This window comes from Scyliorhinus torazame, chromosome 8, assembly GCF_047496885.1.
Source record: "Scyliorhinus torazame isolate Kashiwa2021f chromosome 8, sScyTor2.1, whole genome shotgun sequence".
Classification (NCBI taxonomy): Eukaryota; Metazoa; Chordata; class Chondrichthyes; order Carcharhiniformes; family Scyliorhinidae; genus Scyliorhinus; species Scyliorhinus torazame.
The window spans coordinates 168,939,669-168,945,668 of NC_092714.1; the positions used below are offsets into that span (position 1 = coordinate 168,939,669).

Genomic DNA, 6,000 nt, shown 5'->3' on the forward strand with positions numbered 1-6,000 from the left:
TTCTAATGTGCTTTTAAAAATCTAAACCTGGCGTCCTGGCTGCGGCGGCAGAGAGGAGGTAAGAAGGGGCGTGGAGTGACTGCCGGCTCGGACACCGGCGTGCTGGCTGCAGTGGGGGTGGGGCCCTGCCAGGGCCGAAGTGGGGGGGGGGGGGGGGGGAACAGGCTGAGCAGCCGGGGAGCCCCCAACAGGATAGGGGCATTGCCCAGGCACAGACTGCCATTATGGCGACCATCTTGCTGGCCACCCACCCCGGCCCCTGGGTGCAGGCAATGACAACGGCCGTATGGATGGGCACCCCCCCCCCACACGCACACACGCACACACGCACACACGCACACACGCACACACGCACACACGCACACACGCACACACGCACACACGCACACACGCACACACGCACACACGCACACACGCACACACGCACACACGCACACACGCACACACACACCAGGGAATCACCCAGGGCCACACTGATGGCAGCTAGTGAGGGCAGTGCCAGCCAACGGTGCCCCTGGCAGCAGGGACGGGCGCCAGGATTGGGGGCACTGACTGGACAGGGGTGCGGTGGTGGGGGACACTCATGAGTGGGTCCTACGGTGCCAACCGGGGCCACCATGTAGCCCTGATGTATGCACCATGATAACCGGTTTGACTTTCACCCCCTGCAGAAAATAATGGCTTTCGGTCATCAACCTGTGATGCTGGCCTCCGCGGCAATGGCTGCAGCTCTGCATGAAGCCCTCGGGGAGGAGGCGGAGGCTGCAGCAGAGTAGTGGGCTGCAGCGGAGCAGGTGGCAGCCGCTCGGGCTGGAGGGTCGGCCACCCAACAGGCCGAGGAGGCGCCGGATGAGGCCCTGCGTGTACCAGCGCCGCATGTTGTTTGAGGACCTTCCGGACCGGGCATGCAGATGGAGACTGCGGTTGAGCAGGGAGACTGTCAGACAGATCTCCAGATGATGGCACACCTGGCACCGCATGGGTATGGGGGAAGGACACCTGATCCCAGTGGCCGTCGAGGTGACAGTCGCGCTGAACGTTTTACGCGACGGGGTAAAGATGAGTAGGGACCTATCCGGCATCGGCGCACAGGTGCATCCGCGCTGTCACTGACTCCCTGTATGCCCAGGCGGAGTGGTACCTCGAGTAACCTGTGGACCGCACCCATCAGGATGCCCGGACAGCGGGCTTCGCTGTCATCACCAGGATGCCCCGGGTCCAGGGGTGATAGACGACATGCATGTCGCCCTACGGCCGTCGTTGGATAACAGGCTGCTATTGAAATGAATGAAAAAATTGCTCATTGTCACAAGTAGGCTTCAATTAAATTACTGCGAAAAGCCCCTAGTCCGGCGTTCCGGCGCCTGTTCGGGGAGGCTGGTACGGGAATTGAACCATGCTGCTGGCCTGCCTTGGTCTGCTTTCAAAGCCAGTGATTTAGCCCTGTGCTAAACAGCCCCTGCTATTCACGAACAGGAAGGGGTACCATTCGATGAACAGACAGGTGGTCTGCGACCATCAGATGCGCACTATGCACGTCTGTGCTCGAAACCCGGGCAGTGTGCACGACGCATTCATCTTGACGCAATCGGTGATCAGTGACATGTTCGAGGGCCACCCCCCGGCTGCGGGGCTGGTTGCTAGGTGTAGCACCATCGATCACACACGAGGCGAGACGTAAAGAACTTCAATCAAGGCTTTATTGAGCAGACTTGTTCCCCAGCAGCTCAGTCACAGAATGCAGCTGCGGGGAGTAAACCGGGTTCTTATACCCCGCCTATCTGGGTGGAGCCCAGTAGGCGGCCGATCCAATCGGGACCCAGCATCTGTCCTCCAATAGCTCCTCGGCATTCCTGGTGTACCGTATTACCCCTAATACATACCACCACATTCTCCCCTTGTTAAAAAGGAACCCGGCGGGGTGGTATGGTGGTAGGGGTTTACAGGGTCGGTACCTTAACCATTGAACTATATACAATCATGCCGCTTTTACGGGGCCACCGAATTATTCACATTTTACCCGATTTGCAGCGTTAACTATTTACAACAATGCCGCTTTACTGGGCCACTGAATTATATACATCTTAAGTTGATTCGATGAGTCGAGATGGTGCTCTGGTCGCCCTGCCCGGGTGGTGGTGGTGGTGCTGGCTCGGGTCCGGTCGACTCTGGGAGCATCGCGCTGTCCCCTTCTGTTTCCTTACCCTGGATGGGCCTGGGAGGAGAACTGATTCCCCCCCCCTGGGAAGGGGGTGGCTGTGGGGTGCACCGGCGGGAGTGAGGGGGAGGTGATTTGTGTTTTTTTTGGGGGGGGGGGGGGGGGGGCGGGTGGTGGGGAGCTCCGGAGGGTGGCAGGTCCCGCAGAGAGACAGTGTCCTGTCGGCCGTCTGGGTACGCCACGTAGGCGTACTGCGGGTTGGCGTGGAGTAGATGTACCTTTTCCACCAGTGGGTCTGATTTGTGTGCCTGCACATGTTTCCGGAGCAGGATGGGTTCCGGGGCTGCCAGCCAGGTCGGAAGTGCTGTTCCAGAAGCGGACCTCCTAGAGAAGACAAGGAGGCGCTCATGAGGCGTTTGGTTAGTGGTGGTACACAGCAGGGACCGGATAGAATGAAGGGCATCCGGGAGTACTTCCTGCCAGCGGGAAGTTGGGAGACTCCTAGACCGTAGGGCCAGTAGGACGGTCTTCCAGACCGTTCCGTTCTCCCTCTCTACCTGCCCGTTCCCCCGGGGGTTGTGGCTGGTCGTCCTGCTCGAGGCTATGCCCTTGCTGAGCAGGAATTGACGCAGCTCGTCACTCATGAAGGAGGACCCCCTGTCACTATGGATGTAGGCAGGGAAACCGAACAGTGTAAAAATGGTGCCGAGGGCTTTAATGACCGTGGCCGCGGTCATGTCGGGGCAGGGGATGGCGAAGGGGAAACTGGAGTATTCGTTAACAACGATGTTTAGAAAGTACATGTTGCGATCGGTGGAGGGGAGGGGGCCTTTGAAGTCCAAACTGAGGCATTCAAAGGGACGGGAAGCCTTAACCAGGTGCGCTCTATCTGGCCTGAAAAAATGCAGTTTGCATTCTGCGCAGATTTGGCAGTTCCTGGTGACTGTTCGGACGTCCTCGACGGAGTAAGGGAGGTTGCGGGCCTTTATGAAGTGGTAGAAACGAGTGACCCCCGGGTGGCAGAGGTCCTCGTGGAGGGCTTGGAGACGGTCCACTTGTGCGTTGGCACAAGTGCTGCGAGATAGGGCATCGGACGGCTCGTTCAGCTTTATGGGACGGTACAAGATCTCATAATTGTAGGTGGAGAGTTCGATCCTCCACCGCAGGATCTTGTCGTTTTTTTTATCTTGCTCCGCTGTGCATTATCGAACATGAAGGCTACCGACCGTTGGTCAGTGAGGAGAGTGAATCTCCTACCGGCCAGGGAATGCCTCCAATGTCGCACAGCTTCCACTATGGCTTGGGCCTCCTTTTCTACTGAGTGGCGAATTTCTGAAGCGTGTTGGGTCTGGGAGAAAAAGGCCACGGGTCTGCCTGCTTGGTTGAGCGTGGCCGCCAGAGTTACGTCGGACGTGTCGCTCTCGACCTGGAAGGGGAGGGACTCATCGATGGCGCGCATCGTGGCCTTTGCGATATCCGCTTTGATGCGGCTGAAGGCCTGGCGGGCCTCTGTCGACAGGGGAAAAGTAGTGGACTGGATTAGTGGGCGGGCCTTGTCTGTGTACTGGGGGACCCACTGGGCGTAATAAGAAAAGAAGCCCAGGCAGCGTTTCAGGGCTTTGGTACAGTGGGGGAGGGGAAATTCCATGAGGGAGCGCATGCGTTCGGGGTCGGGGCCTATCACTCCATTACGCACTACGTAGACAAGGATGGCTAGACGGTCGGTGCTAAACACGCATTTTTCCTCGTTGTAGGTGAGGTTGAGGGCGTTAGCGGTCTGGAGGAATTTTTGGAGGTTGGCGTCGTGGTCCTGCTGATTGTGGCCGCAGATGGTGACGTTGTCGAGGTATGGGAACGTGGCCTGTAAATCGTGCTGGTCGACCATTCGGTCCATCTCCCATTGGAAGACTGAGACTCCGTTCGTGACGCCGAATGGAACCCTTAAGAAGTGGTATAGCCGCCCGTCTGCTTTGAAGGCAGTGTACTTGCGGTCACCGGGGCGAATTTGGAGCTGGTGGTAGGCGGACTTAAGGTCCACGGTGGAGAAGACCTTGTACTGTGCAATCTGATTGACCATGTCGGATATGCGGGGAAGAGGGTACGCATCTAGCTGCGTGTACCTGTTGATGGTCTGACTGTAGTCTACGACCATCCTTTGCTTCTCCCCTGTCTTCACTACTACCACCTGGGCTCTCCAGGGACTATTGCTGGCCTGGATTACGCCTTCCTTCAGCAGCTGCTGGACTTCGGACCTGATAAACGTCTGGTCCTGGGTGCTGTACCGTCTGCTCCTAGTGGCGACGGGTTTGCAATCCGGGGTGAGGTTCGCAAACCGGGAGGGCGGTTCGACCTCGAGTGTCGCGAGGCCGCAGATAGTGATTGGGGGTATAGGGCCGCCAAATTTGATTGTTAAGCTCTGGAGGTTGAATTGGAAGTCCAACCCAGGAGGGTGGGAGCGCAGAGGTGGGGAAGGACATACAGCCGGTAATTTTTGAACACTCTCCCCTGCACCGTTAGGTTTGCGATGCTCCTTTTGATTTCAATGGAGTGGGACCCCACCGCCAGGAACATTTTTTGGGTCCTTGGCCGAATTACAAGGGAACAGCGTCTTACCGTGTCCGGGTGAATAAAACTCTCCGTGCTCCCTGAGTCGATCAGGACACGGCGCCTCGTGTCCGTTCACCAGCACCTTTGTCGTTGTCGTCTGGAGCGTCCGGGGCCCGCGACTGGTCGAGGGTCACCGATGCCAAACGTGGTTGGTGTATCAGATTGTTGTCTTCAGGCAGTGGGGAGCTGTCCACGCCGGGGTCCTTGCCTGTCAGCCAAGATGGCGGCGTCCATGGATCGCACACGGCCGGGGGTGGACAAACTGGCTGCTCCCATGGATCGCACGCGGCCCGTGGGTAAGAAGATGGCGGCGACTCCCCCCCCCCCCCCTCTCGTGGTGTCCGGGGTCCAAAATGGTGGCGCCCGTTGGCCGCCCGTGGGTCGCTGGGGGGGTTGAGCCCGTTGTCCCATTTGTTCCCCGGAGATAGCGGCGACCCCACGGGACTGGAACACCGCTGCGTAGTGCTCCTTTTTACCGCAGCTTTTACAGGTGGCCGAGCGGGCCGGGCAGCGCTGGCGGGGGTGTTTTAGCTGCCTGCAAAAATAGCAGCAGGGCCCCCCCTGGGTGGTCTGGGATTCTGGCTGCACACGCTTGCGGAGGGGTGGGGGTTGCCGGGGGTCGGTCGCGGCGGGGGTCCACGGAGCCCAAGGGGCTGCAGTGCGGTCGGGGGCATAGGCGCGGGTGTTTTGGGAGGCCACGTCGAGGGAGGCTGCAAGGGCCCGTACCTCTGAGTCCGAGAGAGCCTTTCTCTAAAAGTCTCTGGCGAATTTGCGACGATGCCAAACCTGCTACGTAAGCGTCTCTGATCAGGTGGTCCGTATGTTCGTTCGCCGTAACCGCTGGGCAGTTGCAGTTTCATCCCAGGATCGTTTAGAGCATTGAAGAAATCGTCTAGCGATTTCCCCGGGGATTTGTCGTCTCGTCGCGAGCTGGTAGCGTGCGTAGACCTGGTTGACGGGCTTAATGTAGATCTCCTTCAAGTTGAGCGCCGCTGGGAATTCTTCCGCGTCCTCGATGAGTGAGCCGTTCGGAGGAATCGAATCCCTCAAAGGCACGCCAGCCAGTGCTTGAACGCGCGATGTTGCGTTAGTTGCTTGGGGGCCGATTCGCAGGCACTCTGGGGCGATCCGGGAGCTCCATATTCCTTTTTAAGTCTGCTCAATAATTGTAGCACCATCGATCACACACTAGGCGAGACGTAAAGAACTTCAATCGAGGCTTTATTGAGCAGACT

The 6,000-nt window shown here is 58.6% G+C and overlaps 1 protein-coding gene across 1 annotated transcript in view; it reads left to right on the forward strand.

The window, feature by feature from the left end:
* Positions 1 to 6,000, forward strand: part of pltp (phospholipid transfer protein) — a 200,640-nt gene that overhangs the window by 760 nt on the left and 193,880 nt on the right. The window lies entirely within an intron of this gene.